Here is a 14447-nt window from a genome sequence, read left to right as displayed (position 1 = left end):
CATTTAAACAGGCGAACATCAGAGGGTAACCTTAACTATTGGTAAGAAGATGGACCAGAAATTATGTTCATGGCCATACTTGCAAGACTCTGATGATGATAATAATAATAATAATAAAAGAAGATATCATGCCATTGACAAATAGAAACAATTTTATATCTAATAGGATTTAAGTAATAAAGGCTGAAGGGCTGCAACAGCTGCAAAGAGATTAGATACGTTATGTTTTCTCAGTGTAATAAAACTTGTCAAATAAAGCTGAATAAAATCTTCTTATCTGTGTTTCTGGCTTATTTTTCCTGCAGCCTCTTTCCTTTCAGCTGATTGTGGGAATCACCATTTCTCTAGAATGGTTACACACACGACAGTTCAATTAGAGTCAAGTTAGTGAAAGTTATTGCTGGATTTGCTTTTGGTTGAGCCTTTTTTTTAAAGCAAAGGACATCTGCAGCATTTAGAAAGTAGGAAGCAGATCAAAAAAAAAAAACCACTCCACCAATCTGTTACCAAATTCTGATATTTACTGGACAATTGGGCTGGACTATGTATATCACTGTATTACCATTAAATTCAGCACTGGTTTATATCAGATCTGAATCTGATTTAAAAATAAACCACATCAAAATAGCACAACAGCCTTCCCCAAATACACTTGATTCTGCCTTGGCTACTACAACCTGTTCCTTTGTAAGGTCTCCCTTTTCTCACCTGTCACTCCCACCTCTGGGCATTGTCTGGAGTCCTCCATTCTTTCTGCTCCTCCTGCCGCGGTTTCTCCCTATTTCTAAAGGAAAGCATTGTCTTTCTAGGGCTGGTGCACTAATGTTTGCTGAGAGCTTTGGGATACGCAGATGGTATTTGAGCTCAAAAGTGTGAGTTGTTATTATTACTGTTAAGAAGATGTGACAGGCTGACATTTTGTTAACCTTTCCACAAAGTCCAAGGCCAAACCTTTGTCTGGGTTACAAACATGCTTGGATTTGCTGTGGGGTCCATCCTTCCATCCAGGCCAGCATTTCTGAACTTTTGTACATGTTTGATTTAAATTACACAAGCATCTAAAACAGAGGTATTGTTTTAAATACTGAATGGGAAGCACGAACGATGATGCATATTTGAGCAGCATTGCTGTTGCCTTCGGTACATATTTGAACAAAGTATATTACCTTCCAAGGCAAACCAGTGAACCTAGTAAGAAAAACCAAGGGATCTGTCCAAGCTGATGTAATACATAGAGACACAAACATCATCCATAAATCAATAGGCATTGATTTAGGTAAATGAGAGCTTTGCCCCCAGGTAGGAAAAATTTTACTTATTTATATGTATGTATTTAAAATGTTTCATGAAAGATTTCTGGGGACACATATCCAATATTAATTACAATTTAAGTGTGTTGTGTCAGTGCCCACTAACTTATTATTTAAGTTTTGTTTTGTTTTGTTTTGTTTTTAAAATTAGAGCTTTTCTCCTACATTATTTTCTCCTCCTGATAGAAAACTCAGGAAACCAATGCATGGTGACAATATGATAACCAATTAGGGAAAAAAAGCTTATACCTGTTGCTGGTGATGAAACTACTGTCAAAATCTACAATGTATCTGAAGCAGTTTCTGGCCACTGTTTTAAACATGTTTGTTCCTTCAGACAGAGTGGGAAAATAAATTTCTAAATAAATTTAATCTAATAATGTAATTTAATCTCAATCCTAATTGCATGGAACTGTGAAGACACTAGGAAAATAAGGGTGAGTGTAAACCCTACATCACCCTGCTGAGAAGTGCTGCAGTCAGCTCTGAGTGAGCTAGTGTGAGTCCTCAGGGAGGTAACTGCATTAACCAGAGTGCTTCCAGCCTCTGAACTGGCATCAGAGAGGCTGTATGTGTAAATTTACTGGAAGGATGGGCAGGCAGATTATTGTGCTTCTCTTCTTTTAACAGCCCAGGAAATCTCATGACTAGAAGGATGCATTACTCTGGATTTGGAGACTCTAAAGCAACGAGGCCAACACAGCTGTCAGCAGGTGATACGCACATATCACATAGTCTGATTGCAGCGGCAGCCCTGGTCTCCAGCATGGCCAGATTTTCTGCAGAGCAGGCTGAAGTGTGAGCGTGCACCATCTCAGTTCAATGGTCAGCATCTTTGGGGTCTTGGGCTGTCTTTCCCAGCTCCCCGCTTCTCCACCTATACGTTTCTATTATTAGTAGTAGTACAATGTTATTCTTTCTTCCTTACAAATTAAGGGAAAAATTTTACTGGGAAATACTCTTCACAGGTTTAAATCAAGAATGGCTCTACTGATTGTAATGAAGTCTGTTCAATTTGTTTCCAGCTGAAGTTGTCATCCACTTGTTGAGATAGCCTTAGGTATAGCTGCTGATAAAAGATATATTAGCAGCTGGACAGGTAAAATAACATGAATGTTTTTTCCACTTGTCTCCCCCTTCTGTGAAGTAAAGTTGTTCCCTGTGACTTAAGTATAAATAAATATAGGGAAGAGCCTACATAAAATTATTCCTTTTCCTGGTCTGGCCAAAGGGCTTTTCTAAAATTCCCTCCCCACTGAGGTGCAGTTTTCCCAGTGTGACATAAAATTTAAAAAGGCACCAGCATGGCTTAGCCCTCTGGACACAAAACTCTTCATGTAGGTACAGAGACAGGTGGTTTGGTTTTTTTTTTTTTTTTTTTTTTCCCTAGGAGTATGAACAGGAGTGAAGAGAGCATAGAAAATGGAGAATTACATCCTCTGTTTAAATTTATTCACCTTCCTTTCTTTCTGCAAGATTATGAAAAAATCCTGCGTACAAGTAGAGACTTGCTTTAGCTCTTGTCTGAAGTTCACATTTTAATATTAGTCTCTTTCTATTTTGTTTGGGTTCTTTCTTTTTCTTTTGCTGGTAAAGACTTAATGAAAGTTAGCCTGAAGGGGAATTCTGGGATCCAAGCTATGGATGGTTTGCTGCCACCAAAGTCCTTTGAGCCTTAAAGGTCATCCTTATCAGTGCTATTGAATATAAAAGTGTCATCAGATTACTTTCCAGCATAGATTTTCACAGATGATTGACAGATGTAACAAGCAGGTAGGCAAGAAACTTAACTTGTTGCAGGACAATGGATTCGCACATTCGAAGCTTTCTGAAATGCAGAACATTACTAAAGGCCATAACCTGATTATCGGCAGTGGAGATGGCTGCAAACCATTCAGTGCACTTCAGTTCTTAATATTTGTTTTGTTTTGTTTTATTTTGTTGCTTACCTCTTGCAATAGATCAGTACTCATTTCCTCAAGGTATTTCTTGCATACCAGGAGCCCTGAGGACATGGGAACCAATTAAAGGTATTGATATTCTTGCTGCAACATTAAGACAGGGAAGGAATTGACAGGAATTTCAAGTTCAGTGTGCATGCAGGAGGTAGTTACCATTTCCATATGGCTTTCAGACTGTCTTTGCTCCCAGTGAAAACCCACGCCTGAGGGAGACGCAGCAGGGCCTGAGGCATGATTTGCTCCAAACAGCTTTTGATTCCCACCAGCATAATTTATTGGAAACATTCTGCTTTTGTTGGAAACATTCACAGCCAGTGTGGGAGCTACTGAAATATGTCTCTAACATGTAGAACTGATTTTGAATGCCAAAGCTCAAAGTAGCCATGGACAGTGGTTGGACAAAGTGCCTTGTGACCATCCTTGTAGGAAGTCCTAGGTCACATATATGCTCATGCTTTCAGCCACTTGTTTGGGTTGTTTGGTTTTGGTGTGGTGTTTTTATTTTTTTTTTTTTTTTTTTTTTTTTAATTTATTTATTTATTTATTTATTTATTCAACATTTAGAAGTCCCACTGCCAGGCCACACTGGAGTCCCAGTATCCCAGCCTTGCAGAAGCAGTGTTGTCCTTTTGGATTTCACCAAAGTGAACAGCTGCTGCTCATGTTCCTCAGCTGGTACTGTAGGAAATGCTGCATGATGATGGATGGGGAGGAGAAGGGAAAGGAAGGAGAGCCTTAAGGTCTAAAGAGGCAATGATCCAAATGATCTGCTCTTAGCTCATGCTCAATGTGCTTTGCAGCTTGGCCGTGTTCTTGGGCTCTGCTCAGGAGCATGATGCCAGCTCCAGTGTGGTGTTGTGAACAGCTTTTTCCCGCCTGAAAGAGGAAAGAGGCATAGTGCTATAGACCTGAGAGATTTCTGGGACTTAGTTTGGCATTTCTAATTTTGGTCTGCCCCTTTTGCCGTCACTAATTGCTTGTCAGTCCTTAAGCAGACAAAGCACACATAAGCACTGTATTCCTCAGGAGTAGCCCTATGAATTAGTGGAACAAACAACATTTATAAACATCTCAGACTTCATTTGCTATGTGTGGAATGTCCAATAATTGTATTTTAGATGATAACTGTGTTTAATTACACTGCTGTTTTACCTGCTCTCATCCTAGTGACAAATCTAATTCCCAACCAGTTTTGACTAAACAAAGGGGTTTGCTCAGATGACTTTCAAGGCGAGTTTTCAGTTTGAGACATCCTCCTCTTTCTTTGTTGTTCCACTCCCCATCTCTTCCAATTTCAGCCTGAGGCAAGTGAAGACTTCTGACTTGCTACTGTTTCAAGAAGCAGTTCCCACTCACTGTTAAATGGCTACAGTGTTTCTCTGCAAAAGTCACAGTGTTTCAGAGAGAGGTGAAATGGTGCTGGTTATACTGCAGCTCTGTATTCTGCAGTTTCCCAGATACATGTCTGAGATAAGAAACTAGGGATGTTTCTGATTAATATTACTTATGTTCCTCTCTGTGCAGCAGTAGAGACAGACCTCCACTACTATAAGTGCAACGGGTGCATCTAATGAGAGTCCATGTCTATAAAGGGTGAGTAGGCAAGCATTAATCTCTCTGACTTTGGATATCTAAAAGATACATGTCTAATCTGACCCCCTTGTCCAAGCTCCCTCTGTACTTAGTGGAGAGGATGATAAATCCCTCCAGTTTCAGATGCCTCTCTCAGGCTGGGATTAATCATCTCAGGAGATAATCTTTCTCTGTTCCAGTGGAAGATGATGTGACTAACATAGATTAGATAAACATATTTTCGATTACTGATTTCCTTATTCCACTATGTTTGGTAGACTGAAGCCTTCTCTTCTGTACAGGTGGGAAAGAAATGGACAAAGCCATCATTTCATGGTGCATGGTGCCAGGTAGTATGACTGACAAATACCCACACTTATCTTCTTTTCTTGTACATCCAGCCTGGGAGCAGGAATAAGAAATTGGATTATGATTCTTGCTCTCTTGTCATTTTCTCAAGTATCAGATTGATAGATCAGCACAAAATAGATACTCGCCTTTAATAAATATATAGTAAATCCATTATATAACAACTATAATGAATGGAATCTTTTGGCTGGGTTTTTCTTTTGCTAACATAGCATATAAATATACTATGTCTGGTTGTAATTGTCAAGGCTGAAGAAATACATAGCTGCTGATTTGCCTTTTAATTGGACTGAAAACCTTCTAACAGAACTATAATATTATCACTTCCTTCTGACCCTGTGGAAGAATAATCAGAAAAGCAACAATACTTGGAGGCTCAAGGTGAGATTATCTGTCTTTCTCCACGGCAGCAGGAGCTGCTCAGAATGTTAATCAATGCTGTTTCCAAGCTCGAAGCTATCTACTTCTAGCAGCAAACATTTAACTGTTCGGTCCTGTCATGGTTTAAACCCAACCAACAACTAAGCACCGCTCTTAGCAGCAACAGAGTAGCCGCTCAGTCATATCTCCTTGCCACAGTGGGACGGGGGGAGAAAATGTAACAAAAGGTTTCTGGATCAAGATAAAGACAGGGAGACATCACTCACCAATTATGGTCATGGGCAAAAGAGATTTGACTTGGGGAAGAAACATCAGTTTAATTTGCTGCCAATCAAATCAGAGTGGGATAATGAGAAATAAAATCTTAAAAACACCTTCCTTCACCCCTACCTTCTTCCCAGGCACAACTTTACTCCCTATTTTCTCTACCTTCTCCCCTCCCAGTGGTGCAGGGGGATGGGGAATGGAGGTTGCAATCAGTTCATTACATGTTGTCTGTGCTGCTCCCTCCTCGAGGGGAGGACTCCTCACACTCTTTCCCTGCTCCAGTGTGGGGTCCCTCCCACAGGAGACAGTCCTCCATGAACTTCCCAACGTGAATCCTTCCCACAGGTTGCAGGTCTTCATGAACCTCTCCAGTGTGAGTCTCTTCCACAGGGTACAGTCCTTCAGGAACAGACTGCTCCAAGCACAGGCTTCCCTCAGAGTCCCAGCCTTTTTTGGGTGCAGACACCTGCTCTGGCATGGGGTCCTCCATGGGATTCAGGCAGAGATCTGCTCCACTGTTAACCTCCCTGGGCTCCAGGGGCACAGCCTGCCTCACCATTGTCTTCACCGCGGGCTGCAGGGGAAACTCTGCTTCAGTGCCTGGAGCACCTCCTCCCCCTCTTTCCTCACTGACCTTTGTGTCTGCAGATTTGTTTCTCTCACATCCCACTCCCTTGTCCACTGCAGGATTCCTGTTTTGTTTTGTTTGTTTGTTTGTTTGTTGTTGGTTTTTTTTTTTCCCTTTTTAAATATGTTATTGCAGAGGTGCAGCCATTGTCGCTGATTGGCTCAGCCCTGGCCAGAGGTGGGTCTGGCTTGGAGCTGGGGGAACTTCTAGCAGCTGCCCACAGGGGGCCACCCTTTTTCATGAGCAGTTATCCTGCTCAAAAGTGACAAAAGTGAAATGAAAAATTAGGAAGTGTCACTGCTCTGTTCTGTCTGGGAAGATGATACTATGTGTAGATATTGGGTTGGGTGCCTCCATGCTGGTAAGTTCAGATACTTGGTGTTAAAGATTCTGCCACATTATATGGGATGTTTGTTCATATTCCCCATAAATAACCAGTAGATTAGACTGAGATCTGCAGCCTGCAAACAGCATGTGCTGGTTTTGGCTAGAATAGAGTTAATTTTCTTCACAGTAGCTAGTATGGGTCTATTTTTTGGATTTGTGCAGAAGTGTTTTCATTATTGCTGAGCAGTGCTTACACAGAGTCGAGGCCTTTTCTGCTTCTCACTCCACTATACTAGCGGGGGGCCTGGAGGTGCACAAGAAATTGGGAGGGGACACAACCAGGACAGCTGACCCCAACTGACCATGGGCATATTCCATACCATATGATCTCATGCTCAGTATGTAAAGCTGGAGGAAGAAGAAGGCAGGGGATGTTTAGAGTGTTGGAATTTGTCACCCCAAGTCACTATTACATGTGATAGCTGCCCTGGAGATGGCTGAGCACCTGCCTGCCTATGGGAAGTAGTGAATGAATTCCTTGTTTTGCTTTGCTTGTGTGTGCAGATTTTTCTTTGTCTGTTAGGCTGCCTTTATCTCAAACCACAAGTTTTCTCTCTTTTCCAATTCTCTCTCCCATCCCATGAGGGGGTGAGTGAGTGAGCGGCTTTGTGGGGCTTAGATGCTGGCTGAGTTTAAATCACAACAGTCCTTTTTGGTACCCATCATGGCGCTTGAAGGGTTTGAGATAACAGATTTGATTGGAATGTGCTAGATTAAATTTATAGTTGTTATTGCTGTTTAGCTATTAATCGACAGGCTCCTGTGCTTGCTGTGGGGCATGCTTGCCTCACTGGATTTTAGAGTCTAGTGCTTGTTAGTGGCTGCTTTTTGCCTTTTCTGCTTGCTTTACTGCTGTACTGATTATCATCTTACTCTGCTGTGCCTGGGAACATTTCAATAACATCAATGGCGATGTGCCTGGGCTGGCAGATGGCTGCTGTTTATGTGCTGTCATACTGGACAGGCTGGAACTTCAGTATGAACTTGAGTCGAAGAGACTGTGACCTGTGGATGAGTCCATGCAGGAACAGGACACCCCAAAGTGTCTGTGACCATAGATAAGCCCATGCCAGAGCAGGTATATCTCGAAGCATCTGTGGCCAGTGGTTATGTCTGTGCCACAGCAGGTATTACCTCTGAAGGGATTGTGGCCCACGGATAAGTCCACACTGGAGAAGGTACACCTCAAAGCATCCGTGGCTGTGGATATGTCCACACTGCAGCAGGTATACCTTGAAGTATCAGTGGCTGTGCATTAGGTCATGCTGGAGAACCTCAAAGCTTGTGGGCATGGATAGGCCCATGACACAGGAAAAGCTTGTCAATTTTGGTATCGTCCTGTGGATTTGATTTTGGTCAGCATCTGAATTGGTTCTTTCCTCCACAGTGTGTTCAGAGACACCAGCAACCATGAAGCTTCCCATAGCTCTATTGTGAGATTTTCTTATTCCTGTCACAGGGTCTACTGCGTTACTGCACTGAAAGAGCACAGGGTGACTCCCCCTTCTCAAAATCTCCCCCTGAAAGGGGAAAAGCACAGCAGGAGACCAGGAGCTCTCCACTCCATGCAAGAAGAAAGGGTTTGAAAGCAGGAGCTGCCATTTGCTGTCAGACTGATTTATTTCCATAGCACAGCATTTAAAGGGATTTGATTATGAAGCACTTCACTTGCAGGAAAGGACCAACATATAACCTTTTTCCTAGCTTTTACATTTAAAGCCTGGTTTAAAGAACTTCAAGGAGGATTAAATTAGAGACACTTCTCTGGTATGAAATGGTGCAACTTCTCAGTGACTGATGGAAATATACCCAAGCCTGTATCATGTGCTGCACCAAGAGAAGTGTGGCCAGCACGTCCAGGAAGGTGATTCTCCCCCTCTACTCTGTTCTCACGAGACCCCACCTGCAGTGCTGTGTTCAGCTCTGGGGGCCCCAACATAGGGAGGACATGGACCTGCTCGAGCAAGTCTAGAGGAGGCCACAAAGATGATTGGGGGGCTGGTGCACCTCCCTAATGAGGACAGGCTGAGAAAGTTGGGGTGGTTCAGCCTGAAGAAGAGAAGGCACCAGGGAGTCCTTCTAGCAGCCTTCCAGTACTTAAAGGGGGGTACAGGAAAAATGGAGAGGGACCCTTTGTCAGAAAGTGTAGTGATAGGATGAGGGGTAATGGCCTTAAACTGAAAGAATATAGATTTATATTATATATAAGGAAGGAATTCTTCCCTGTGAGGGTGGTGAGACACTGGAACAGGTTGCTCAGAGTTGTTGTGGCTGCTGCCTCCCTGTCAGTGTTGAAGGCCAGGTTGGACAGGGCTTTGAGCAACCTGATTTAACGGAAGGTGTCCCTGCCTATGGCAGGGGGGGTGGAACTAGATGATCTTTAAGGTCCCTTCCAACTCAAACCACTCTGCAATTCTGTGAAATGTTTCCATCACCTATGAATGAAGCCAAGGAGCAGGACCATGGAAAACCTGCATGAGAAAAACTCCAGCGCATTTTCCAATTTAATTATGCATTTTATGACAAGATAACTGCTTAATTTGGGGGGATTGCAATAATAATTTACATATTCTGTTTCTAAACAGTCCTCTGGACATGTTATTGCTGTTTACAAATGATAGTTTCCTTCTAGGTATTTGTTGTCTTTCTTGAACACATGATAAACAGGTTAGAGGGCTTCAAGACTCTAACATTGTATGTGTTATTTTCTTTTTTTTTCCCTTCCCTCTTGTGTTCTTTGGTTTGGGTTTTTTGACCTCCTAATACCTTTGCTCCCTGTCCCAGTACATCAAGAAACAAATCAAATCTCACAGGGGAAAAGTGCTCGTTAAAACTTGTTTTGGTTTTCAATGCAGCAGCAGCACAAAGTCAGAGCAGTTTTTGACACAAATAACCTGTCTTTAACCTGTAGCATTGCTTTACATAACATTCAACATACTTGCCAACACATCAGGGGAAAAAAAAATATTTCTAGATTTTTTTTCTTTGAAGCAAATAAGAAAGCACTTGTCAAGAACAGGTATTTTTAATATCAGAGTTATGGGTTTTCTTTATCAACTCTTCTAGCTCAGTTACTTTAGGAAGATGCTTGATTCTAAGTGTTGGAGTATGAAACCAGAGTGGGTTTTGTTTCTTTTTTTTTTTTTTTTTTTTTTTTTTTAACTGGACATCAATAGCTAGAAAAGAGTTCCTGGGGAATATTTGCAATGTGTATGAGTCTAACTGATGCCCTTACTGACGTTGCATTCATCAACATCATCTTTTGGCATCTGCCATAGCTCTTTCCATCAAGACAGACAGAAGGTGCTCTTGGATCAATCTGGATCAGGACCTGGGAAGTACCATGTCCTGGGTTGAGTGAGTGGTGCAGTTTTTTGGTGGCAGGGGAGGGGGCTATAGGGGCAGCTCCCTGTGAGAAGCTTCTCGAAGCTCCCCCAGCTCCAAGTCAGCTCCACTTCTGTTTGGAAAATTGAGCCAATCGGCTGCACCTCTGCGATAACGTATTTAAGAAGGGACGTGGTGACAGGCAGTCGGACTTGTGAGGAGGAGTTGCTGCAGCTGCATGAACACCAAGGTCAGTGGAGGAAAGGAGGAAGAAAGGAGGGGGGAGGTGTGCCGGAGCAGAGACCCCCCTGTATCCTGTGGTGAGACGGCAGGGCGGCCCCCCCCTGCCACCCATGAAGATCTATGGTGGAGCAGACATTGATTTATGGCCTGTGGCTTCTGCTTGACATAATCAAGGTGCTGTGCCCAAAGAAGGCCGGGGTCTTGTGGGAAAAGGTAGCCTCGCTGCTGTAATTCAGCGCTGGGAGGATTGCAGCATGCGGGGGAGTCCCAGGCCGGAGCAGCTCGGGAAGGGCTGCAGCCGTGGGAGAGAATCCAGTCGAGGGAAAGTTAGTGACCCATGATGGAGCAGTGTGGGGAACGCTGCAGCCCGTGGGAGGAATTCAAGTCGGAGAAAGTTTGTGGAGGACTGTCTCCTGTGAGAGGGGAACCACGATGGAGCAGGAGGAACAAGTTCCAGATACTCCCCTCACCGAAGATAAGGGAAGTGGCAGCACTGACTGCACCCCCCATTCCCTGCCCCTGCGCCACTGGGGGAGGAGGTAGAGATATTGGGAGCAGAGCTGAGCCCGGGAAGAAGGGAGGGGTGGGGGGAAGGTGTTCTCAAGATGTGGCAATGCTTCTCACTGTCCTACTCTTATGTGTTGTTAGTGTCTGTAAGAAATGTATGTTCTTTTTTTTCTTCCCCTAATGAGTCTGCCTTTTGTTTGTGATCATAAAGGGGAATTTTTCCTCATCCCAGTCCTATCTCAAACCCCAAGCCTGGCTCTCTGTCCCTTCTCATTGCGGAGGAGAAGGGAGAGAGAGCTGCTGCATTGTGGTTGGCTGCCAACCAGGCTCAAACCACGACATACCAGCACTGTGCTGAGTCTGGGAGATGTCTACCTGTCACACATCCCCTATATGGCCTTGGGCAAGTCATATGAGAATGATACAAAGCCAAGGGATTTCACAGATTTGTAAATCTGCAGAAAGCCTGCACTGTTTTGTTAGTGTTTCTTGCTCATGCAAGACTGCCTTGATTGAATTTCTGTTTAAGCTTAGCTATGTCTTTAAGTAAAAATCATGTAAACCTGTCTTAACTTTAACATGCCCAGTAACACTACATCTCTTGGTAATCATTCCCCTGGTTAATTGCTATTCATATCAGAGAAACCCTGGTGTTCTTGAGGAAGCACAAAGCCTGGAGTTTATGTATTTATTTTCCCTCTATAGTATCATTACATAAAGAATACAACAGAGGGAACAGGATTTAATTTCTGACTCCCAATTGCATCTACCTCAGCAATACAGAAGCATCTGAGATAGTTGGATGTGAGAGAGTCCAGATCCCAATACAGTTTAATTGAATATGCTGATTATTAGCTCAGACACAGATCTAGGTTGAGACAATTTAGTTTTGTGCAGCCTAAGCGGTAAGTCAAAGCAGAGCTGTGCTGAAACAGTGGCAGTGATTGCAGCTTTTCCATCTCAGACACCATAGCATCACTTCACAATTCCTGTTAGTTCATGCCATGCTCACAAGGCAGGACTCTTTGGGCAGGACAAGGTTTCAGGTAGGGCTCATGGTTTGCTTACAGAGGTCTGGAAGCCCTGTGGAATAATAACGCTGTACTGACTCTCAGACCAGTCTTCCAGTATCTGAACAGGTCCAGCATGTGGCTAGCTTTTAGGTGCTGAGCCCTCATTTTGCCTGTGCAAGAAAGACTATTGTAAAGGCACATTCACATCAGAGATGCTGTAACATGATCAGATAAACAGTATTGGGACAGACTGATTCTCTGCACAGTTTGAGCAGGATTAAAGTGCCTAAACATAAGCATCAAGGGGAGCCCACCAGGTCTCCAAATGCTGTTTTAAAAGAGTGTTTCTGTTTGTGCAGCATAGCTGGCAGCACTGTTTGGAAGTGTCATACCTCCAAGAACATTGGAAGGGGCACTAGATTGCAATGTATGGATATTTCAATCACAGCACCACTAATGGAAGAGAAAATTCTAAATCTGCTTGGGTTTGATTGAGAAGTATAGTTCACAAACCTCAGTGTTTCATTAAAATGTCTACTTTACAAAGTTAGGCTCCTTAAGACCAAACTAATCCACTCTGTACTTAGGCGTTTAATACAGGGTTAAAAATCTGTGTACCATGAATTCCTTCTGTAGTCAGTAAAAAGAGAATCTAAGATTCTCTAAGAGTATCTTAGATATCTAAGAGTATCTAAGATATCTAAGAGTTTATCTAAAATCTAGCAAATTCTACATGGGACTATTCCAGGGTTTGCCAGCTATTTAATTGTTAGTCAGGGAATTTCTTCTTATGTGTTTATTTTGATCCACATGGGACATATTTTAGCTTTGTGGCAGCAGTGTCCCAAAAGTAGGAGGTCTGGATGAGTCCAAGGTTGTGAGTAACTCCCCTGCAGCCAGCGAAGCTATGTCTGCCTTTGAAAATGTATGAGAATAGAAGCAGGTTCCCCCATTGTGTTCAGAGAACCAATCTGGGTATCAGATAGCACCCAGCATTTACCTACCTGAAAGTCCCTGCTGCAGCTGATGAAATGTACACTCCAGTTAAGTCTTGTTACCTTTTTGTCATATAGATTAGAATTATCTAGATTCAAAACAGCTCTGTTAGTAAAAGGGAGAGGGCGGGGGAGAAGAGGAAACTTAGCAATGCATGAAATGACATTTCAATGAGAAGCTTGCCATTCAGCTGACAGATGAAATCTAAATTTCAGGAAGATGAGGAGTGTGGAGTCACGTGGGCAGACCTTATATACTGCAGGAACTTGAATTTTTGAGGCATGAACAGATATGGACATTTGAAAATGACAGTTTACAGGGCATTGAACCCAAGTGGTGGGAGGACTGGCCCAGCTAGGGGAATATACATAGGTTGTCACCATGCTTTGAAGGTTTTGGAACGCATTCATGTAATAAATAAATAAATAAATAAACAAACAAACAGGCAGACAAACAAACAAACAAATACATCAATAAATAAATATAGTGCATCACTGTCACTAAGGGCCTTTTCTGATATTTATCAGAGAGACATGCTGTGTTTTCCCTTTGAATAGCAATGCTTTTCACTGCTGACAGATTCATGTAGGAGAATCTCAAAATCCTAAAGGAGAACTAAATGTTTTTTTTTCAGCAGAATTAAATCATAGTGAATGAAATATTACAATGTTTTGCTGACTTAGTACCTTCAATAAACTGAGAAATTTGGATACAGAAATATCCAATGTGTGTCCGAAAGTCTTGGAGCAAATCTTATTTTCATGAGATAAGGATCAAGATACATCACATCATCAGCTTTATTTTAATTAGAAAAGTGCTTCTATGCCATTGAAGAACTACTGAAATTGGTCTGTCATTTACACCACTTTTTATACCTCTCTGTTGGGTCTTACTACTGATCACTTTAAATTGCAGAGAATGGTCATAGATTATCATGGTTTTTCACTTGGAGCATGGTCCGATCTCTAGTTTCAGATGATACTATTTTAAGAACCAGATCCTGAACAATTGTAAATTTCCTCTGGCATGTTATGCTAAACTGCCAATACCCTGCTCTGTCTATAGATATGTAAATAGAGAGGCAGTGAATAGGTGCTCAGGACTGTGTAGCATTGTTTAAGAACTTAGTAGTCACAGTTAGTTCCTGTTAGTTACTTCTTCACGTAGCTCTTCAGCACAACTCTACATCAGCTTTCCAGCAGCAATCAGTCTGTATTCCTCAGCTTTGTCTGTAGACTTTCCTGCCCCCTGTTAGTGCCAAAAAAATGTTGGTTTTGTTCTGTACGATTGTGCTTTCTGTCATACAATAGCACTTCCACCTCAAAGAAGTATTTCTTAGCTATTCAACTGGCTTAGGGTTTGTGGGCTTGGGGTTTTTTTCTTTTCTTTTTTTTTTTTCCTTCCCACTATTTCCATTCTTCATTCTCCAATGTGGACTTAACCTGTAACAAGATATTTGAATAGGAAAATCATGCTGAGGATTTCATAA

This window comes from Tyto alba, unplaced genomic scaffold, assembly GCF_018691265.1.
Source record: "Tyto alba isolate M040663 unplaced genomic scaffold, T.alba_DEE_v4.0 Super-Scaffold_7, whole genome shotgun sequence".
Classification (NCBI taxonomy): domain Eukaryota; kingdom Metazoa; phylum Chordata; class Aves; order Strigiformes; family Tytonidae; genus Tyto; species Tyto alba.
This window is presented reverse-complemented; position numbering follows the sequence as displayed.